This window comes from Sinohyriopsis cumingii, chromosome 11 (genome assembly GCF_028554795.1).
Source record: "Sinohyriopsis cumingii isolate HCF-2022 chromosome 11, ASM2855479v2, whole genome shotgun sequence".
NCBI lineage: Eukaryota > Metazoa > Mollusca > Bivalvia > Unionida > Unionidae > Sinohyriopsis > Sinohyriopsis cumingii.
The window spans coordinates 76,118,151-76,142,954 of NC_142971.1; the positions used below are offsets into that span (position 1 = coordinate 76,118,151).

Sequence of the window (24,804 nt, forward strand, 5' to 3'; positions counted from 1 at the left end):
TATTACAACAAACATGCATTCTATGAAAGTAGGTGGGATTTGACTGAGCCACTTAAAATGTTAGTTTCTAGTGGCAATAACCCTCTTGAGAAAATTTATTACATGCTTAAATACATATTTGTTTTCATGTTCCTTTTGGCCTAACAATATGTTAATAAACCTACAGTTTTGAAAATAATGATTATTTGTGGTGTAACGTTGCTAAAATACTTTTTTGGACATTCCCTGTAAAAAAAAAGATTGTTGACTGTCTAGTAGAGCTGGAACATTTTTAGGTTATAACCGGAATTACATTTTGACCATTTCGCTGCTGTGGCATTATTTGCTTTTGAAACAACAAGCATGCATTGTATGAATGAGGTGCGATTTCAGAGCTTCCATTAACTTGATATTTGATGGAGTCCCGAGGACCCCCACATTTGAATTTTATAGGGTTCTTACAATATCTTAAAGGATCACACTTCATAGTTTCTTCAGTAAGTTGTGTGTGTGTGTGTGTGTGTGTGTGTGTGTGTTTGTGTGTGCGTGTGTGTTCTGTAGAAAGTTGGGTCTTTATTTAACACTCTCCTCCTTAACTGGGGTCTCATCACGCAAAGACCCCAGTTACAAGGGAACCCAGTTCTGAAAACCATAAAATTAAATTCTACTATCCCTATTTTATTATAAAAAATAGTTATTAAAACTGACCCGAATTTCACCTTTTACTTCGTTATGATATCACACCGAAGAAAAAGCGTACCGTCTTCTGACCACAAAATTGGAAATCCCGTCTTCGCTCATGCGTGTTTTTTGTTTCCGGCACCATGCTATGGAACTAGGCGAGAAGAAAATTTCGGAAATTCAGGTGCAGGTAGGTGCTTCTCAAGTCTTTTTTAATACGCCTTCATTTAAAAAATAATCTAGCTACGTCTGCTTCATTTTTTAATCAGTCTGATGCTCATTCAAGCGGAAGAAATTATATTTTGATATTGATTTTAAATTGTTCATACCTTTACCGGCTAAAAATATTTGCCGGGCGCAATAGGTTTTGAATTTGAATAGATTTCGTCGTTTTTGATCTGAAAAATAATAAAACATAACAAACAAAAAGATGGTAACAGGATGTAAATGTATACACGAAGAGGGGTAGAATTAAGTATTCAGTATACCCAGAGGGCATGATTGGCCAAATAAAGGCAGATATAGTGATTAAAGCACCAAAAGAAGGACTAGCCCGACTTTTTTAAAAAGCACTTGTCCCGGAATAGCTACTTGGAAAATTTTAATTGTCCGACTTCGAAAATGGGCTATGGGATTTGCTCAGTCCTGTTGGTATTTCTAAATTTTAAACTTTTCATTGCTGCAGACATTGTTCCGTGGGTTAATTTATGGGTACCGCGTTTTGCTTTCCTTGTTTATAGTATCATCTGTTTCGGAGTGGTTAATCACAGTACCACTTGTAGCCATTATTGCTATGATATAAGAAATGTACGACCACATTATCCGAGCTTGAGACGCGGACTCACGCAGACACAGGTGAGATGGCAGTGATCCGTAACGGTGAGCGCGTTAGACCACTCGGGGCCCCGATGCCATACATATGAGGTAAAGGGTTAATTATGAATGGTATTCTGCTTTTTCTACTGTTAGGGGCCGTCCATTTAGTATGTACGCATGTAGCTTTTCGTGGGTCGGTGGTTCTTCCCGGGGTTTTCCAGTGTTCTTCCTCCACCAATTATACTGGCCGACGTGTATAGCCTATCTTGTGCTGAAAAATGGTGTTACACCCTACAACACCAACAACATATGTATGGCTTTGTAGGCAGAAAATATACATTTACCAAAGTTATACAGTGAAGTATGCTATAAATAGAACACCTATTATTTTGTAACCTACTTGACTTCATACACATAGGCCTACCAATTAGTTGTTATTACAAACATTTACCCAGAATACACATTTAAAGCTGCTGGGGGTATGTGATTTAAAATAAGTTATAGCCCAATAAGTGCTATAGTCACCAGTTATGAAATCTTTAGAAATGTAGACTAGTCTTATTATGCAGATAATTCTGGATTCTGACCATTAGAAGATTTTAAGTCCAGTTTGACTCTTTATTGGACCTTTATTTTGTTTTAGGCTGGCATGAGAAACCTTTCACCCAAAGAATGGGTCCGGTACTGGTGTGAAACGGGGCTGCATTAAGATGGGTTCGAAAAAAGATACAGCTAAGGCTGTGTGTGCTTTCAACACTAATAATGTGTCTTATCCATGTTGATGGTGATTGGGGTTTTGTGCAACTGAGTCACTATTCTGGGGACCCTAGTTTTAAGCATGTGCATACACTATAGGCATTTGGGACCCCAATTATAAGAGTGTTATGGGACCCCATTTTCAACTTTGTGTGTCTGGGATGATGGGACCCCAATTTCCAGTTTTAACACTTTTTTATATATTTGGATTTGTGATCGAACTTTAGCACTATTCAGGATTTAAATCACAATATTGTACTTTTTTTTTCAATTTTCATTTTGTATTCTAGGGAAATAAACTATTTATGCATACACGATATGCATTTGGGACCCCAATTTTAACTGGCGTTTATGGGACCCCAGTTTCAGCTTTGTGTGTCTGGGATGATGGGACCTTAATTTCCAGTTTGAACACTTTTTGTTTTTGATTTCTTAAATTATTGCTTGTGTTAAAGCAGATACCTATTAAAAATGTCAACAAATGCCCAGGGCTGGTGACTATAAAATAATCACAAGCCCTGACTAAAATTTCACAAGCCCGGATTACAATTAAATGCCTGTCGAATACGGATAGTTAATCTTTTAAACAACACAAAGCAACTGTTCAAGAAACAAGCACGTGCGTATTATTGCCTGTCAGCCAATCTATTCCATTGATAAAATCATACTGAAAAGCATAGGTCAATTAACTAATTGGAAGGTTCAATTCAATGTATCGAATATCTTAACATAAAGATGATCTCCTATTTGATGGTACACACAGAAATGACATCATGAGCCAATAAATTGTTTGCCATGTGTCCAGAATCAAATCCTCCCCCCTTCTTTTTGCTGGCATGCTTCACAAAAAAATCTGTCAAAAAAGAATTCTGAAATTTAGTTTTGCTTACTTTGCTTCCTAAATCACCTTCGACAATTGGACACTATTCAAGCGACTGTAATAATCATGCTTTTCATTTTATGTAAAATCTGATTTCAAAAGAAAAGTTGTTGCCATTCACAAATTAGTCAGTAATCTTTAATACAGTTTGCTTAAGCACCTGTTACCCAAAAATCATACCCAGCATTGATGTGAAACTGGGTTCAACCAAGATGTGTTCGAAACAAATATATATCTGGTTATGTTGGTGAGTAATTTAAATTTATCTTGTATGTGGCTGAGACAAAACAAAATAATATAAAACTCCAGGCGTCATTTAAGGCCTTGTGTTCTTTCAGCACTAATCAGGTGCTTTATCCATTTTCATGGTGATCACGTTTTGTTGCACTTGAGGCCTTGCATTCTGGGGACCCCCGTTTTAAGTATGTGCAAGCACTATATATGCATTTGGGACCCCAATTTTAAGTGTTGATGGGACCTCAGTTTCAACCTTTTGTGGCTGGGATGATGGGACCTCATTATCCAGTTGGAACACTTTTTACAGGCATCTAGCAGCTGTATGATTTACCTTTTTTAGGTTGTTTCATTTTGTGACCTTTTTTGCCTGTGCAAGTTAGCACAGTGGGATCACCCACTAGTCTTCAAATGCACCACTTCATCTATTGTGAGCCAATTAAGTAAATCACGCAATAGTGGTTTATACCTGACCTTTTTCCTTTTAATTGCCTTATTTAAACTGCCAGAAGGAGTTTTACATCAACTTTTGTCATGACTGCTTACCATTTATACATGCTACATGTAATGGGCATATGCTGAAGTATTTATTTTTGTTCTATTTTTGAAGATTACTTAAAATTATATTTTTTAAACATAAAGTGTCAGGGGTTTGGGGAATATAAATCCTGGTTTTAGCATGACATGCTATGTTATGGCAGGTCAACATCTTAAAAAAATTCTACATTTCATCAGCATAATCAGAGCTTTGTCAGGTAAAATTAGATTTTTTTTTAATAAGCCTGACAAGCTCCTCACTTATCTGAAATTAGAGAGGTCCCGGGTGTCAGGCTATCGGATTTTTGAACTATGTATAACATCCTTACAAAATAATGCTTCATTTTATTACACAAGATATATCCTCATAAAATTCTAGTTTTAAGCTTTGGTTATTAGGAACACCTTTGCACGCTTATTTTAAATTTTAATTTATTGCTTTTGCCTTATGCCCATTATAGGTTATGGTGTCTTTGCAAATGTGGCAAAGGTGATTTTCTACTTGAGTATGTATGGGGAAAGAATTGGCACATTAGAGGCTGAGAGAAGGGAGAAAAAATATAGCAGGAAACAACGAAATCATAAATACGACAGATGTTATCTCTTTGGCTTTAAATATCATCAGAAGACACATTAGTAAGTTTCAGCTAATAGAATTATTATATATCTAAGATTTAATACAATTATCAGGGCTGAAACTGCAAGGATTTGTGGGCTAAAAAGTTTACAATTAAAACCTCATGCAGCGAGTACAGAGAGAAAATCAAATAGAAGAAAATTGCTCATAACACCAAAAAATTCTCCATGTGAGAGTAAATTCTTCCTTGAATCAGAACATAGCTTCAACCTTGAAATTTCATGATAATATGAGTGCTATATGTGGGAATATTATTTTGTATTTAGTGTTTAGCATAAAACGGTTTCTTTTTGGTCTGTTTTATGTTGCAAATGAGAAATGAATCAATGTACAAATTCCAATTTCTGCAATTAGTTTAGTGAAAGTTGTATTGCTAGCTGGAAATCTGAATGGAAACGAAACCTGTAATCAGCAATTAAGCTTTGATTCATTAGTGTTTGCTATAAACTGCCACACTGCAGACACTGTAGCGATATGACTGAAAAATTGTTAAAGGTACGTTAAAAATCCAAATCACACACACACATTAGTGTTTGCTTAAAATGAATACACGTTTTCACGAGCAGAGCTGCTCCTTTATCCTGTGCAACCAATCAGGTGAAAGTGGCTTCTTCCATGCATGCCATTCAAAACATGGTATAGAGTAGAGGTCATATTAGAGACAAAAAAAAACAAATCCTTTCAGCCAAGCAAATTGTTTGGGAATTGTGTACTATTTGTTGTATTTAATAGTTGCAATCCTTTAGTTCAGTCTAAATTAGATTTTTTGGGGCATGTTTAAAGTAACTGGCTGTGTGCATAATGTTGAACACCTTTCAAGTTACATTGAAAGTCTCTTTGTGCAATTTTCTTATAGCTAAAATTTATTTACAATTTATTTACACATAATTCCCAAATTTAGCTGAACAAGAGTTACTGTCCTTTTTCACTCCTAGTAGATCTTTAGCACTTAACATTTTGGTTATACTGAGTTTAAAAAAAAAAACGGAGAAGAGAATCTAGTGGTACATTCAGATGTTTAGTCTGAATTCAAAAGAACACATTTTTCAGGACCACTTTAATTAAGATGATTGAGTTCACAGACTGATTTCAGTTTATCAGGGTTGTGGGTGTTGGCAATAATAGACCCCTTTCTCGACCAAATATTGAACTTGGAAGAAGAGATCATGGGCTTATTATCGCTTATGAATATTCAGATTTTCTCTAGATATATGCTATAGACTAAGAACATTTTGTATTCATTTTGCGGTGTAGAAAATTGCCTATTAACACTGGAAAGGATGATAATGGAGTATTTTTACAGCCCATTATGCATATATTAGGATTATTTAGGCAAATGCATATGAAAGTGAGATAAGACTAAATTATAAGGACCATTCAGATGTTCTGTTTTCAGTAAACAAACTCAGCACCTTGCAGTGATCCATAGCATCATTGAGGTGTAAAGCCCAACACTCTAAGACTTGCATTGTAAAGACATCTGCACCGAGACATAATTATGCATGTACTAAATTAAACTATTTCAATGCATTAAAGATCAGACAAAAGGCCACTAGTGTCTTGCATATCTGTTCCTTAAAATTTGATGTAGACATGTGGGCATTGTCATTATAATTTAAGAATTTAAGAACTTGTAATATGTCATGGGGTGGCTGGAATTCCCTTCATCTCCTATTCAACTCTAGGATCTAGGTTAATGTGACTTGACAGTTTTGTTTTAGTAGATAGCATGGACAGATCTTTGCTAAGATTGTTGATCTATTTAAAGGATTGGAAGATGTAGCTTTTTGTCGGTTGTATTTTCTTTTACTTTAGTATAGATGTAACATCTACAAGAGGACACGTGTGCCAATTTGTGAATGATGCTGTAGACCGCACAAACTTGTGCAATGCACGAATGAAATTGGAGGTGTACAATTCTTACCCAAGGCTTTGTCTCTTTGCAACCAGAAATATTGACAGTGGTGAGGAGATTAGACTATGGAGATGGAAAGAACTTGTACTGGCGGAATAAGGTAGCATATTCATATTCATTTTATCCACATCCCGCAAATCTTTGAGTGATATATATTAGGAAACTTCTTCAAAAGTTCATCATGTCTCCCTATAATTTCTTGATACAATTATGGCATTCCAATGCTGATCCCTTCAGTTATAACCCTGTGGATGAGATGAGGGAAAGAAATGTAATGGGCCTTGGTGGCAGATAGGTCTAAAGTTATACCGGCTGCCATGTATAGCCTCTCTTATGCTGAGAAATAGCATTAAACCCCAAAGCAACAACACACCTTTACTGATTGACTGACCTAAGTTTTAATTTTGTGTTTGCATGAAAATGGAAACATTTTTTAGTCTTATGAACATTACAAAAATGAAACCAGATGTTTATAAATTAACATAGCCCTTAGGGGGCTGAATGGTCTAAAGTGCTCTCCTTTACTGATTTCTGTCACCACACCTCTGTCCACATGGGATCAAGTATCGACCTTGGCCAATGCGAGTCAGTAAGAAAGCTTTTCATTAGCTTCTCATGGGGTGTGTGGTTCTTACAGGGGTTTTCCCAGCTTCCTCCTCCACCAGTTATACTGGCCGCCATGTATAATCTATCACGTGCTGAAAATGGCACTCACCCCCAAAAAAATCCCTCTAAATATCAAGAATGGTCCTTATTTTTAAGGTTACCGTGGGATATTTTAATTCATACCAATCATAATTTAATAGTAACAAGAAGAATTAAATATTGCAAGTCTGTCATTTGTATCTTATCTCATGAAAATTATTTTGTCAGATATTATTGTGCCAGAAAAAGAAAATGGAGATATTGCAAAACAAGAAATTAAAACAGCAAATGGGCCAACAGAGTATGGGGAGATCTCAGATGAACTTAAAGAGAATGCAGAAATCCCAGGGAAAATGTGATTATAATATAAAAATATTGACATTGATAATTTTTAAACTCATTGATAAGGATAGAGCTTTGTGATGTCATGGTTAAGGGTTTGGTCATAGACATACTTAAAGATTGATCGCTAAAATCAGATGAGCAAATCATGGATTGCAATTTTCATAATCTTATAAATGATTGTGGTAATATTATTCCTTGGGATATACTGTTCAGATTTGCCATTATTTTTCAATGTGTACACGGCACAGAAGTGAAATTGATGTTAATTTTTTTGCATTAAAAGTGTAATTAAATATATGTAGCTTCTGTCACTAGAATCAACCAATAGATTTGTTAGATATTGTTGACTGGATAAACTTCAAATATCATTAAAAGCTGATGACTTGAATAATGTGTGTAATGTGTTTCTATTTTTGTACACTATTATTTAATGAAATTTCTCCAGGGTATATATGTAGATAAATACTTTCTTCATTTATCAATTTATGTTTATGTATAATTTAAAGTTACAAAAATCGGGGCAGATGACATATCCAACAAAATAGCTAGTTTTTCACTTTATCAACCCTAATTTCACAATCTATTTTTAAATAAATATGAACTTATAAAATTATTAGGATTTTTGTAATGTATAGCCATTACCAAAGTCTCTGTACTGAGAAGACGTTTGTGAAATGTCACATGCCTCTAATGCATGTATTGTTTTGGTAATGAGGATTGTTTTGCTTCCATTCTATTGTACAGTTGTTGTTTTGGGTCTAATGCCAATTTTCAATGCATGATATGCTGTACATGGCAGTCATTATAACTGCTTGAGGAAGAGCCCCAAAAAACCCTGGTAAGAACCGACAACTCACTGGAAGCAGTTGACATTAGCTGGACTTGAGACTCAAACCCACTCAATTGAGATGGCAGTAAATGTTAAAGTTGAGTGCTTTATACCCCAGGTCCCACTTTCATTCTGCATTTTGTTACTTAAAATAGAGAAGTTGCCAGGGTGCATGAGTGTGAAAACATTTGCGTGAAATTGAGCCCTTAGAAAGCAGTGAAACGCTAGAACTCCCGCAAATTAGCTCAAGGGTCATGTGTATACTCAGCATGGTTTAGAATTTTATTCATCTTCTAACCCTTGAAGCATTCCACAAAACATAAGTTGTGCTGCTGGTCAAGATCTTGTATGCTTACTGCAATGTTGTTTTTCATGTAGGTAACTAGTACACATCTAGATACCTCAGCTTGACATGAAAGGTGTTAAGCTTAATTTAATAGGTACATTGGGCTTTGGGACAAGCATTTTGCTATAGTTTTAACTTTGCATTCATCAAGGCAGTTAGACAGATTCTTGTTTAAAATATGGGCCACTAAGACAACCCCACATGGCAGACTATCAACATGGTTCATCATGAGGTGATGATTTACTTTTTGCAAATGGTGGCTGAAGTTGGTGATGATGACAATGATTTTGAAAGTTTGAAGTATTTCATTACAGAGAATGTGTTACTGGAAATGATGTTGAATACAAGAAAAATGTACGTTTGGTTTGGTGTTGTTGGTTTTAACACCATTTCTAGCATATGATAGACTATACATGACAGTCAGTATATTTGGTGGAAGAATAACCACCAACCCATGGAAAGCTACTGCCATGCTTTGTTACACACTCATGTTGGTCAAGCCAAAAGTTGAACCCATGCGGACAGATGTGGGTGAGCTGTAAAGAGGAGCATTTAGGTCACTGAGCCATCTGAAGCTCCCAAGTCAATTGTACATTTTGGATGGACAAAAACAGGTTGAATAGTGGCCATTCCCACCTATACCGCAGTAATTGAAATTAAGTGTAGAAATGAATAATACCAAGCCTAGTTAAAATAAGGCAATTTAAAAGTAATGCACAATTTTCATTTCTTTTCTCAAGCAATTCAGCACAGTGATCTTGTGCTCCATAAATATATAACACTTTAACCTTTACTTCATAGAATGTATGGCTTTGTGGGCAGTTGATATACATGTACCTGAGTTACACAGTGCAGTGTGCTATACATAGAACATCTGTTACCTATTTGACTCCATACGTTCAACATCAATTTTAACCATTTTCCAGTTTTGGTATACATAAATTATGTATAGAAAGATTTAAGAGTAAAATCTGATCGTTATAGTTGTATAATTAATTTTGACACAATAATTTTTTATGTGCTTTCAGAGAACCTATTTACTGTCAAGCATTTGAAGCTATGTAAGAGACCGTAGCTGCTATTTCCCATACTCTAAATTTATCAGTTCTTTGCCTATGTCTCCATAACTAAATGACCCAAAGTTGATAAATTATAAATACTCACTGATGCGTAAATAAACATCAGTGCCCTTACCTGTGTTATTGAAGCTTCAATAGTCATTTTTCTGATCATGATAACTCCAGAAAGTACTGAACAAACTCCGCAGCGTCTGTTTTGGAGAGTTGAAAATCTGAGCCAGTTACTTTAAATATCAGAGCTTAAACATCGACCGTGTGATCTGACATAATGGTCATTCATATCAATGAATGATGTATCTAATGGAGGGTTTCCAATGAAGGTTGCAATTTGACAACCAGCCCAAAATGACTGCCGTTTACAGCAGGCAACCAAATGTGCTTCCATGAGAATGGTGTAGAGGTATCAAAACCGATCCATGTTAGTTGTTGTATTACTTACTGGTATTTTAAAACTCCTATCCAGTATTACTTTAATATTACCTTTTTGAGCCGATTCCCAACACTTGTGATGGTTAAAGTTAAAATAAATTAGTTTGTCCATGTAGTTAAACTTGCCCCCCCCCCACCCAATTATCTTCTGCAGATATTTATTGTGGCATGTGTGGCACCAATTGTAAAGGATATAAATCTTAGTTGCTGTTTCCTCTGGTTAGTAGAGCATCAGTCCCTTGGTGGAATTTTGTTTAAAGATTTTCCTTAGTCTTATCAACATACTTATCTCAGAAATCATCTTATATTTTTCAGTTCTTGAATCTAGAAAGATATGTACCAGCACTATACGAGTTGCAGTATCAACAAAGAGACATAGAAGCACCAAATCTAAAACTAGGCGAAGACCTTGGACAAGTCAAGAAAGGAATGCTGTGCACCAACACTTGGGTTGTTTCATCGGGATGCTCAAAGTGCCTAGGCAAGAAGATGTACTTAATGTTCTTGCAAAAGAACCAAGCCTTGGATCAAGATCATGGCGAAATATTAAGGACTTTATTTACTATTAGATACAAAGGGCCAAAATAAATATGAAGTTGTAATGTCGTTTGCACAACAAGTAATTATTTGTCTTTTAAGTTAAAAATGGCATTGTGCTTAGTTTTCACACATGCATGCACACACAAACTTGTTTATTTTAAGATTTACTTGAGTTTGCTTCAGGTCCATTATGAATTGTACCATACATCCTGTCTTCAAAAGCATTTGCCAAAGCACAATTACAATTTAGCTCAGTATTATTTAATTCATTTATACCATACAAATTTCAAACTAAACCTTGTTCTGTCGGCACAAACAGTTTTAATTTGGAAAAATAAAGTCATCAACAGCAAGTGCAATGTTAAAGAAATGCCTTTTTTAGTAGATGGAGTTGCCTCATATGCATGATTTTGATATGGATGCTAGCATAGTAACAAAGTTGGCACATACAATATACAAACTGCTACATCCAGTAAAATTAAGATAAAGGACATGTGCAAAGGAATTATCTGAATCATAAAAATGTAGTGCAGGTAGAATATAGAATTTAGCACTTTTTTCATGCCAAACATTCCAAATTAATGCAGTTTAAACAAAAAAAATGCTTTGTAATTTTTGTTTAAAATTCATAATTGTCATTTAAAATATCCATGCCTTGACTATATTTAAAGGAGCAAGCAATTTAGATATTAGTATTATCATCATCATTATTATTACTATGAAAAAGATGAAAAACAATATGAATATGCATGCGGGAAAAAAAATCAAAGTAGTAATTAATATATGAAGATTGCAGTAAAAACAATATTAAGATCAATGATGAATACAAAATAAAAATTGAAATAATAGTGTAAAACAACGGCTGATACGTTTATCACAGTTTTTAAATCAAGATACTTAATCAGTTTTTTTCAAATATAGAAATTTTCAGAATTTGTTTTTCAGACATTTACACTTGTATTTAGGAATTTGTATTTGCAAAAAAATTATGACAATAATGTCTACATTATCATCAGGAACTCAGATGAGTTTGATAATGAGCAAAATCCACACGTACTAATTAATTGAGTTTGCATCTGATTTACTAAATTATTTCTTATCTGACCTCGATCAAACTTGAAACATTATTTTATATCATAAAGATGTTTGATGTTGATAATGAGCGAGATGTATGCAACTTAATGAAGTGATTTGCATTTGATTGGCTAACCTTGTTGCCACGATGGACGCCATATTTCTGCTCTATTTTTGATCCAACTTGGAAGATAAAATTATATCAATAAGACCTCGAACAAGTTCAGTAAGATCAATGCATATCATTGAGCAAGCATCTTGCATCTGATTAGTCAGGTTCGTTGCTATTCTAGCAACCATATTTCTGGTCCTATTTTGAACAACCTTGAAATTTCAGCTTATATTATGCAGATCTTAGACGAAGATCAAAAGCTTGGACTGTACAGTAATAGGCAAGATCAATGTATATTTATAAGGCAGTCTTGTGTGTGATTGGATGAGATTGTTACCATTCTGGAGACCAAAACTTTCATCGCAACAAGAATAATGGGTTTATGTTGTCAAGATCTGCAGCGTGTTTTAAAATAAGATCCATGCATTGATGGATTCTTTTATCAGATTGCACTTGTGAAGCCATAGTTATGACCTGTTTGGTTTATTATCATCAAGGTCTAAATGACTTCGATTATGAGAAAGAGACTCCCAGTGCTTTATAAATTGTGCCTTTATGTTTTGAAATAACCTCTGAGGATATCATACATTAGGTAAAATCAACGTGATATAAAGTTTGGGAGACAGCTTACATATAAATTTTTCTCATATTACTACATAAACTTGATTGGTGAAATGGTTACATATGCCAGATGAGCAACAACAGGCCCACTTGAGCCTTTTGTTAAATCTGTATTGGTATATGCCATCTTAATATGAAAAATAGTAACTGACTTTTTATGTTAGGATTATTTTCACCAGCTTTTGCAGCAGAAGCGATTGATTATTTAGACTATGTAATGCATTAAATGTTTGCTGTTTTTTTTCTGCTTTCTCTTTTATAAGTTGTTTGGTGGAATTTAAATATATCATTTTCAAGTGTATGAATTGAAATGATGATTTTGTTTAACATTATTCCTTTAAAGCTACTTAAAAGCAATGTAATATAATATTATGGTAATAAAGGGGTATACATTTTTTCTCATAATCATCTATCCATACAAAATAGAAAACATCAACATCTAGATAGCTTATATGAAAGTGCCTTGTCCATAAATCTATATTTTCTACTTGTCTTGCTCCAAGTCTGGGTCCTTGTGGTCTCTTTGCACAGTCCGAGATTTTATATCACCTATGCAACATACAGAATCGCTTAGTGGTATAGTAACCTTGGTATCGGAAGCAACATTTACAGGCAGGTTAACCAAATTGTAAGAATTTTGTTTTCCTCCTATCCTATCAAGATCTGTGATTTTGAGTCTTTATGAAGTCTGGTCAGTCTTATAATTGTAAGACTCTGAACCTTCCAACGTTAGAATAGATTACAGTGATCAACATTTTTGCAATTATTACTTTTTTGCTTCAAGGTTTTGCTGAGCTTATTTGACCTGGATTAGTAGCTGCAGTTGTGGATATGATACCTCCATGGAACTAGGTCAAGGTGTACCTTGCATCAGACAAAACGTCACCAGAATATGATCACAATGACCTATTTGTCTAGGTTAACCTGTGCATTATAGTTGAATGGCATAATTTGAATTGCATACCTGATACCTTCATGTTACTGACTTGGGAACAGTGTTCCTCACATTATTAAAAACTAACGCAGGGAACAGTAAATCACATTCACATTTATTTAAAAACCTATTTGTTGCTGCATGCTAACTTGGCTGTTAGTTTTGAAAACTCAAAAAAAAAAAAATGTGGAAATCTTTTATACAATTAGAGACATCATTTTAGGTTCTAATGATATATGAACTTTTTGAGAATTTGGTAGCAGTTTTCAATGAGTTTTGGTACTGACACTTTTATATCAGTTCGCAAACAAAATAAAATCACTGGAAATGGATCTAAAACTTGTTTTGTCAAAGTATATCCATCCTGAAAAGTAATTGCACCACCATCACTGCAATAATATGCCCAGCAGCTGAAACAAAAATTTCAGTTTTGACATAATCTAAGGTGGTTCTCATGATGATGAAGATGTAAGCCATTACATAATGTGTATGGCAAACATGACAAAGCTGTGGATGAAAACACATATACACACATATAATCAGATTTTGGGGATATTTTTTTTATGCTGTTCATTTTAATTTTGTCTGTGGGAGATAGGATGTCCAGCACAACCATATTAATGCTTCTGCAACTGTGCAGCTGTGTATATTTGAAATCATTAAAATCTGTGTTGGAAATTAAAAATTTAGAAAATTAATCCATAAACAACAAGATGAAATATTTGTATTTATACAAAGTAGTTTGTATATATTTATAATACATTTACAGGTATTTAGTTTTTAGCTCTGCTAGTCATAGACCAAGAGAGCTAACTAGATGGTCTGTTATGTTCTGTTTGTCTGTTAAGCACAAGTTTGTCAAGATTCCTAAACGTGTAATATCCATGAAACATTACATGCAGTCATCCCAAAGTCTAGTTGGTCCTAAATGAAAATGGTACTGCTGAGACATAGCCATCTTGAAAATCTTGTTGCAACTCATCCTGAATGGATGGTAATATCAATACGGGATTTTCACTAAATAATTCACGTCCTGAATGAAAATCATGCATGTCTGCTGTCCCATGTGGCAGTCATCTTGAAAATCGTGTTGCTACTCAAGGAACGAAAATTGACATAAACTTTTTACATAAAGAGCTTGTATGATGTCTAGGTAGTCCTAACTAAACGAAGACAGTTCTGTTTTTTTATTGCTACTTCTGAACATCGCCATGGGGTTTTTACTATAGGACATTGTACGATGTTGACTTGGTCCTAAATCTAAATTGCTTCGAACTGACATCCAATTTAGCCACAACATGAGCCACCTTTAGTCGTATCAACATGGTATTTTCACAAAAGGAATTGTTTCAGTATCTAGTTGCATTGTTAAGAAAATTTTGAAGATCTGACATGCACTATGCTCACCACAGTGGCTTGTCTGAAAATATTTGTGTCCCTATTACTCCTTGATGCAAAGCCATGCAGACATTTAGTTATTACCAGGTCATTGTGTGTATGGCGCTAAATGAAAATGGTGCATATCTGTTATCCACTATCTTGTTATCGCGACTCCTCCATAAATAGAAAGCCATTTTGACTTGGGGGGGGGGGGGTTTGACAAGATCAATTGTGATATCTATTTGTCCTTACGGCTCTTCCATTTAAACATACGACTACCCCACGGACGGCAAAATTAAAAACTTCCATGCATGGTCATCAATTAACAATAATCACTTCTCTGCCATGTCATATCAACATAAAAAACGCTTCTATCGGTGGTGCCTATTTTATTTTAATAATATGTTTCTATAATGCCACCGTTGTATTTGTTTTCTCTTCTGTTCCCCCCACCCCCGTCGTTAAAAAAATATAACGTCATTGCGGATTACTCATCGTAATTCGCGGTATTTCAGGGAAAAGGAAAACTAAATCGGCAATTTCCGATGAATTGTAACGGAAATACGGAAACAATGGGAACGTGGATATCCGGAAGTCTTCGGATGTAGCCATATATGATAAGGATGCTGCAGCCGAATATTTAGAACATGGCATAAATATGGCGACAAAAATACAATGCAACATGTGGTCCGTCGAAGATGAGGGGATATGGCTGACTTTTAGAGTGAGAACTTGAGGATAGACAGACACAAGGTTTGAGACATTCTTCAGCCTCAGAATTAAGTTTGAAAATCGTACATTTAAAACTCCGCAAAATTGGAAAAAGTCCCCTTCTCTTAGCTTCCATTTGATTGGTTAGAACTATTTGTATGACAAGTACGTGCTTCCGAAACAACACGACCTTGAAATAAAATGGATTGCGCACTTTCTTACGCGACTTCACGTGACCTTTTAAGCTAAACTGCACGTAACATAATAATTTTGGTACCTATCTTTTGCTCTGACAGGCATTCGACTTTGTATGAATACTAAAACTTCGACGTACTGTTGTACATTTATGGAATGCCAGGCCATTTTCCTTACAATATAGCTCGACATGGCCATGATCGTACCTACTTAATATGCAAGTTCACCGCACAGAATGGAATGTTGTCTTCTCATTGGTTGACTGAAAATGAGGTACTGAACCTAGGTTTAAACTGATTTTCAGTTGACTATAACGATAACGGGGACAGTATTCCATTTTTTGCGTTGCACTAGCATATTAAATGGGCGCGATCATGGTCATGTGGGAAAATGGTCTGGCACGTAAATGTTTAAGTAGGAGTATGAAGTCGAATGCATGAGCGAAACCTTTCTGCCAAATTTCTTACGCTACGCGCAGTTTAGCTTAAAATATCAGTGTTTATTCTTCAATAGTTAGTAGCAACAAGGGACGCCGCTATAGGGCACTGGCGATCAAGATTAACATTTTCTCAAAATGTCAACCTCATTACACCCAGTAATTTCTCCGCTTTAATATGTAAAAAGCCGATATTATTACATCAGAATGTATTCACGGTTGAAAGGTCAAATGTCTATATTTAGCGTATATGACATGGGGTCAGTTCTACAACGTATTCAGCGGGGAAAAAAACGAATTTTTCAAAACGCTGGAAAGCTAAATAAACGACCATATACGCTCACCTACGCCCACTTTTTAAATACCTTGTAGTTCTTTTTAGGAGAATAATGATAAAATGTGTGCGAATATTTGCGGAAAACCCAGAATTACGACTTTTTCAAAGATCACGCATGCCAGCAAGATTGGTAACTCTTCCCGGCCCATGGGTACGTACAAAATGACAACAATACGACATAGTTTGGGTTCAAAAACACACGAAAACGATTGTATGAAAAGGCAGACGTTTATACCAAGGAATCGGATTATATAGACATACTGTCATTCATTATACCAAACGTATTACAAAATATTTGTACAACTTTTGTTGTGTAATATATTTTCGAGGTTAGAGACTCGACGGGAGTATCACTCACTGACTCAGTGATACTAGACGTATTGACAATATGTATGTGATTGTGATCACTGAGATATTATCAATGTCAGGTCATCTGTTATAGGTAGGATTTTTATCTAGAGACACTGGTGTTACAATTAAAATGTTCATGTTTAGTAAAGACGGAAAAGAGGTACATGTTCAAATATTTTTCAGAATTTTGAAGAATGAAAACAAATTTATTTAAAATTTTCATGTCATTATTTTGTGAATATCAATATGAATATTGTCATCATAAGCCAAGAAATAGAGAATTAATCTGTAGTATTTCTCCATTTAAACAAATACATATTCAAATGTTTCTTGAAAACCAACTTAGCGCCAGTTTCTTCTCTATCTCTGACGCCGCTGTTTTGTTTACTTCACGAACTATGTAATATTGCTCAAAACAAGGGTCAGAAAATATGCAAATTTAGGACATCCAAAATTTAATGTTGCACCATCCAAGAAAACTATAATGAATATGCACTATTGGTTTTAAGTGTAACATACAATTTCAACTTGGTATGACTCATGGTTATGCTATTTCATGCAAAAATATTAGGGGGCGTGTGATAAAAAGGCACAGAAAGTCTTCAGAAGTACATGGAACATAGAAAAAGTGAATTTATTCTTGAAGCTGAATGTTCACGACACATTTATATATAACGATATGTAAAAAATGCAACTTTCAGCATGAAATAACATGAGGTCAAGAATTTTCAAAAAGTGACCAAAGAGCAATATTAAAAATGGTGGACGGTAGATGTGTTTGAACGCTTCCTGTGAATTTATTTGAAAAGCTCACACTTTTCTATGTAAGCCGGAAATGGACTGGTTCCCAGCATGTTGTTCTTATCTTATTACTCACTGTGGATTTGCCACCGGCTGGCCAAATAGTTTGGTACTCTACATAAATAATGCACTGTTACTTAAATCTGCTGTGAGTTGTAAGATAAAAGACCAATTCCGGCCAGTTAATGTAAACATTCACAGAAAAGTCACAAGTTTTGAAATATTTCCTCTAAAACAATGATATCTCTGCATTCTCACTGATTTGAAGACAGCAAAGTTTAGATATGAAATGATAAATTATTGAAAGTTGGACAAATTATTCACAAATCACTGTGAAAATAATGGTTTTTATGGTTCTACAAATATGTCGACCTTGTAAAAAGTTACCGTATTTCAAAATATTACTCTTTGTCATGGGAAAGCTGTTTTGTGGAATTGTTTTTGGTTTCTGAACTACATGCATCCAATGAGTTTTGTTTGGTTGAAAATTGCAGAAATTTTACAGATCTAATATTTGACTACTTAAGGCAAGATACAACAAGAATGCCTGGGAAAGACAACAACTGTATATATATATATATATATATATATATATATATATATATATATATATATATATATATATATATATATATATGGTAATGTTTTTGTTTTGTAATGTTTGTTTGAACATATAAACATGTAAAAACTTCAAATGGGTTGGCAGAGTATTCAATGATACTGTGTGTAAAAGGTATGATATGAGACATGTGTCATCTTTATATAAGACATTTAAAGCTACATGTTCACAGTCTCTTGGGGAACATTTTCCATGCTTACAGAAAATAATAGTAATTCAGGCAGATTGTGATTTTAATATTTCTTTAATCCCTTTATATAACATACATATTACCTTGTCTAAGTTGAGAATAATTTTTAAAACTTACATGTATGGCCTTGCTATCAAATTTCATATATAATTTCTAGGTACTATTATTTAGGTGCTGTTAAACATATTGATCTTAAACTATGTAAATATTGTGCTTTTAATCCAAAATAAACTGTCAAGGCAATGTTTCATCCTTAAACTTGAAAACCATAAATACCCAGGTTGATCAAAAATGAACAACTCATTTTATTATTACTATTCACAAAATATTTGTTATTTATCATATTATCTTTAATTATAAATATTAATTAGATCAATTATATTTTATTTCTGACTATTAAGTTTAATACTTCTCTTCAAGTTGCAGATAATAAAAATTAACATATAATTCACTTCTATTAAAGTAATTTGTATGCACAGTAATGAATTTCCAAAATTTGCGTCTATGCATGGGCATGGGTGTCCCAAATTCACTGCTATGACTGGTTGTGGTAGATGGTAGAAAAGAACTCACTTCTATGGGTGGTCAACCATTTTTGAATGTGCCTCCGCTCCCTAGGGGTATGTTTAAATGGAATAGCCCTTATTGAAAATGTACTGATCTGGCTTCAAATATGGCCATCTTGAAAATCTTATCCTTACTCCTCCTAAACGGAATCTCTTATGGGGTTTCTCATCAGAAGAAATCTTATAAATTTAGTTAGGCCTGAATGTAAATTATGTCAGTATGATATCAATATGAAAACCAATGTGTCAACTTTGGAAATACTGTTATCACTACTACAGGAGAATTGATATCCACATAGGGTTTTCATCAAAAGACTACTTACGATATCCATACATGCCAGGCATTACATCTTATGCTTGTTTGTATATGGGTTATGCTTTGTATGTACATTAGAAAATAAAATGAAAGTTAAGCAATAAAAAGTTGTTTTTATCATTTTTATTATCATCTTTTTAATTCCACTCATATATTATTTGGAATTTGTCACGGCGGCACAAAGCAGTCTCAATAGAATAAGTAAACTGTACTAGGTGACAATCGACGATAAAACTATTAGAATGGCTGAATTTGAAATTGTGCTAATCAAAATGGAAAACCATCAACTTCGACCATAGACACGGAACCGGGGCATTGGCAACCAAATACAAGTACAATGCTTTTAAATGGCTGTACTGAAGCTCCTTATAAGAATTTCACTTCCAAGGCTACACTTGTATAGTTGTGGGATTTGGAAAAATAATCTTCAACTGTATGGTTTCGTAATTGTTGTTTGGTTACTGAATTAGCTTAATGTCTTCCATCACACACGACTTAGCATGGGGACCTCTTGGTAACGTTGCTTCGCGGGCTCGCACGCCCTCGTGTAAATAATGCAGTCGAGTGTGATTGAGGGCAAAGTCATACATACAGAAGACTTTGACCTATATCAGCAACAAAGGTTCAAAAGCCGCATAATGATGCAACTCGCTCGATCTTATGGGTGGTTTAGAACTAGTGCTTGACAAGAGAAAAAGGTACATTATTGATAGGCATTGTGAAGTATCTTCATATCTTGCCTTGTCTGACCCTTTGTCGAACATAGGAACAAAATTGTTGCATTTTGCAACTGTTTCGACTTTTGGGGAAGGTGTATATTCATTACATCTCGTATGGTCCACAAGTCCTGACTTTAACACAAATTGTACACCTTTGATTACAGAAGTGTTCTTTGACTCGTGCTTGTGAAATAGCGTGCAGAAGATCACATTTAATGTTTTCTCACTATATCTGTGCGATGAGAACAGATTCGATCATATACAGTTGAAATATTTTGACATCTTCAGGTTCAAATTTTCATCCAGATCACATTTCTTTCTCATATCCATGATGGTTAATGCTGTTTTGGATGTTATTAATTGCTAAATAGTTAATCAGTCACGATTTGCAACTATCAAAGTTATTTTATTGGACTTTTTTTGTTCGTTTGTTTTACTACTGAATAATAAATGAACAAACTCGTGCGTTTTGGTTACTTGACTGAATTTTGCATTCTTATTATTCTATCCGTAAATACTTTCTATTTTAATCGAAGCCACTATGGTATTCATTGTTAGAACTATATAATATAAAGCTAGATATGCGTCATCAATCGATTTAGTTGATACAATACAATCGATGAGGTTTGGCTAGGTAGGATATGTCAGCAGTTTAAAATAGAGACTCTGATGCCTGAAATAGTTTGTATGAGTGTAGATGGGATCACCTGGGCATGGCAGTGTAATATTTAACCAGGTTACATGACGGAAGGACTAAACTAGGATTATAGTGCTTTGTTGTTGAGGGTTTGACGCCATTTTTCAGCACACGATAGGCAGCACATGGCAGTCAGTATAACTTAGTATAAGTAGTGGAAGAAAGCCCGGTAAAAACCAACAACATACGGGAAGCTACTGGCAAGCTTTCTAACAGAGCAGAACAGAGACAAACAAACAAGAATGGAGATGAGAAGAAGAAACTGTAAAAGGTGAGCCCTTTAGACAAATTGTCCACCTAGGGCCCCGATTAGAGTGCATTTATGACGGACACTCAAGACAGTCTAACACCTGTGATACGAACATTTGCTTTAACATGCTTGTTTTGCTGGACAAATGGTTTGAAATTATTTGATTTTACAGTTGTGAAGTTAAATATAGACAAAGGAATAATTTATGTATTTTGCAGTTGGTTAAAATAATAAATATCTTCAAATCCCAAAATAACAAAATAACTTTCGACACATGAATTCGATTAAGTATCATAATATTTAAATATGTGTTAACTACCACAAACAAACTAACAAACTGGAGAAAACTAGAAAAGAAGCTAAAATACAATTGCATCAAAAGAAAACAAAAAGTGAGTACAATATTAGCAACAGAAAGCTAAAGCAACAAAAAAAATAAGTATTGAATTATAATTTTTATGGAAATGTATTGAAACTGGGTAAGAAAGGGTATTTAAAAAAAAAAAACTTATGTAAATTCATTGAAGAATGTTGGTGCAGACTTCAAAATAATTTGTTGAGATATTGAAAAGATCTTAAAATAAAAGCCTAAATTTGATACGATCTTCTGATTAATACTTGAAAAACCAATAAATGTTGCCATATTTGGCTGTCTCTTGTAATCGCATGTAGCACTGATATTTGAGTATCGTATTTGAAAAACGCGATGTTCAATTTTCTAATTGTATTGCACGCGCATCTTCCTGTTTCAACATGGCGTATACGAGATGATGCTCTGAATTTAGTTCACAGGCTTACCCAGAAATAAAATGGGTGTGGGTGGGGTTATAAAAATAAGGAGGCAAACACTGGGACAGAACCCTCACATTCTGAGCGTTTTTTTTGGGCATAATTTGAACCATCTCATTGTAATGAAAACCTGTTCTTCGGGACGAAAGGCACATAGGCTCTGCCCCGCATCTGGTTCTTGTTGCATGTTCCGCATTATTTACTATAAGATGCAGTATTTAAGGCCTTATTAATAGATCAGGATTCTGAGCAGAACTGCTCGTAACTAGGAAGCTGACTTTTATACTGCCGGTTGTCGAGTGAGTCTCTGCTCGCGTTTTTAAACTTTATTGTTATTGGTTGGTTGGTTTAGTAGCACTATTAACACATTATGGCAGCGAAGTGCAGCCGACTTTTGATATCGAAAACAGCCGACCTTTGGATTACGAGTATGAGGTTCTACCAGCTGATCTGCCAATACATATTTGTATTATGTGTGAGTGAGCATGGATATTTTCAGGGGTTCAACAGTAACTTACGTACGAAAACTTCTTACTATGGCACTTAACCTTCATTTGGAGCTATGACTATTAATCAAGAAGTATGGGTTTGGTTTGTGACATGTAGCCTAGAGGTAATACATTTCTAGGTAAACTTTCAAAAATCTTTATCATTTCAATACATGGACACAAAATATATGAAACCGCAAGTTTTGCTTACATAAGTGATTGTGACTGTAGCTGTATGCCAACCAATCATATTAGGTAACGAATAAAACATGAAATTTTTATACAGTCTCTAGATGTCTGTCACCGTTTTCAGCTTAAATATGGAGACACAATTTCCACCTGAGAGAGAGAGAGAAAGAGCAAGGTTATTCTTTTCTTTTCCATCATAGTTCTATATGTGTCATACAAATGGAACTTCATGTACATTTTTTCGTATTTGGTGTTGTATTGGATATGTGAAAAAGACATGTATTTGTATTATTCTATTGTAGGTATAATAGTTAAAATAAAAAAATTACATTCTTGGCACTTATGACGCTTTAAAATACCGTTAAACAGTCGGTTGAAATGGCACCCGCTATCGCGGACTGATCGGTGTGTTCCGGTATGAATTTTTCCGAAACAAGGCTTGAAACTTAGTTATTTTATCGATCTGTTACGACCTTCATTAAAAAACGGCAAGGAAAAGGTCCAGCCCATCTTTTTAACACGAATATATACAAATGGATGAGAGAAAGAAAAACAAAACTGACATTTACAACCGTCAGCAAAGTGGTTAACATTTTAGCTAGTCCGATAAATCAACCCCCCACCCTCAGAATCTGCTGATACTGATGGACAATATTTCACCTGGTCATTAAAATGTGCAAACATACATACACTTTAGACACATACCAATGATTGGTAACAACCAAATTCCATATCTAGTGCGAAATTCAAAATGGACAGAGGGTTGTGCTATTTATTGCACATGAATTTACAAGTCACCAGACATAAGATTTGCTCTGGAAATATCATGTACATGTCACCAAAAGAACTCTTCAGCCGACGGTAGCTCCACAGCCGTGAGAAATGCCGATAAGTGTAGGTTGCAGGTTTTAATGAATAGCCTATATCAGCCTCTAAACCACCAATCATTATTATCAAAGGTGAGGGGCTGACTTATCGGCATACATTTTAGCGTGGCCCTTATTAAGGTAACAAATATGTAAGAACGAACCAATTCAATCATATTTCCTTTCATTCTACGCTATAAATCGATTATTTATTGCATTATATTGTTGTTTTCTAAGATGATTTGCTTCATGACCCCAGTTTCAAGTGACTGTTTTCGGACCCCATTTCGGGTGCGAGAGGATATCACGTGATCAGTGACTTCCCGGTCCCCAATTTCCAGGACTACTGTCAGAATTGTTAAGAGCTATTATTTTATAAATACAAATAATATCTTTAAATTTAAGTGTGTGTCTAATTTCAGAAGGCCAGGTTTTTGTTATTTTTGACGGTATTTAGCAGATACGACAATAAGAAACATGGGACCCCAGTTTATGAAATATCTGTCAAAGACCCTACTTTGACGTTAAAACACGTGTGTGTGTGTGTGTGTGTGTGTGTGTGAGAGAGAGAGAGAGAGAGAGAGAGAGAGAGAGAGAGAGAGATATCACTAGAATTTTGGTGAAAATAGGAGTTCCACTAGCAAAAGGTGCAGTTCTCTCTCACAGGAAGGTTGGGTATAAATGAGGTGGATAAATATCCATTATAATGCCAAGAATAAATAGAGATACAAAACCTTGTCAGTTTTACTTATTTGCAATTCTTTAAATATTCATGTATTAAAATTGATATCCCTTCAGTCGACTTGGGAACACGCTAAACAAGGCCTATTTTTAGACGGCAATATGTCGCACCCTCTGAAACAAAAATATAGGGACAGTCATAATTACATAATTGGATGATTGTGAATTGAATTATAAAGTTTGCAATGAGCATGTGCTCACTCCCTAGTCCTGTATTTCATTACTCTCATGTTTTTCTTTTAAAATGGTGTTGATCTGTCCTTTTTCTGATTTTGAAGTTTGCAAAGCTCCAGCTCCATTAACATTTTTCATCGTATAAGATCCACATGTCACACTATAAAAAGTTTTGCTTATAATTTGACGCCATTTTCCAAACAACCATAACTATAATGAAAATGTAAGGCTCAGTTCTAATTGATGAAAACCCTTCTATTTTCTTGGAAATGGGTTAAATATAGTTGTCATGAATAGAAAACAAGGAAAATTCTTACCCTGCAGTGACGTTTTTAAAGCAGATTATTAGCTCGTTGGCCTTTGAAAATCACATGCACTATACTTATTTGGCTACACTTGGAAATGAACAAAATGCATAATTAATGAGCATTAATGGGAAACTAGAGCATAATCCTGCATGTATGGTTTTAATGCCCAAAATACTTAACCAGATTTTCAAACGGCATTTTTGTCCAAGTCTTGACATGAAAGCAAGAAAAAGTAATAAGATTTATTATTGTAGGGTTTTTCTTTTAATTGAATTTGAATTAGCTTGTTGCC

At 34.7% G+C, this 24,804-nt stretch overlaps 1 protein-coding gene and 1 long non-coding RNA gene across 2 annotated transcripts in view; both read left to right on the forward strand.

Moving 5' to 3' along the window:
* Nucleotides 1–24,804, forward strand: part of LOC149788780 (uncharacterized) — a 67,367-nt gene that overhangs the window by 17,679 nt on the left and 24,884 nt on the right. The window lies entirely within an intron of this gene.
* LOC149788781 (uncharacterized) lies at nucleotides 1,384–10,710 on the forward strand. The gene is made up of 2 exons (XR_016424245.1): nucleotides 1,384–6,535; nucleotides 10,424–10,710. It is a non-coding gene; the product is annotated as an uncharacterized LOC149788781 (long non-coding RNA).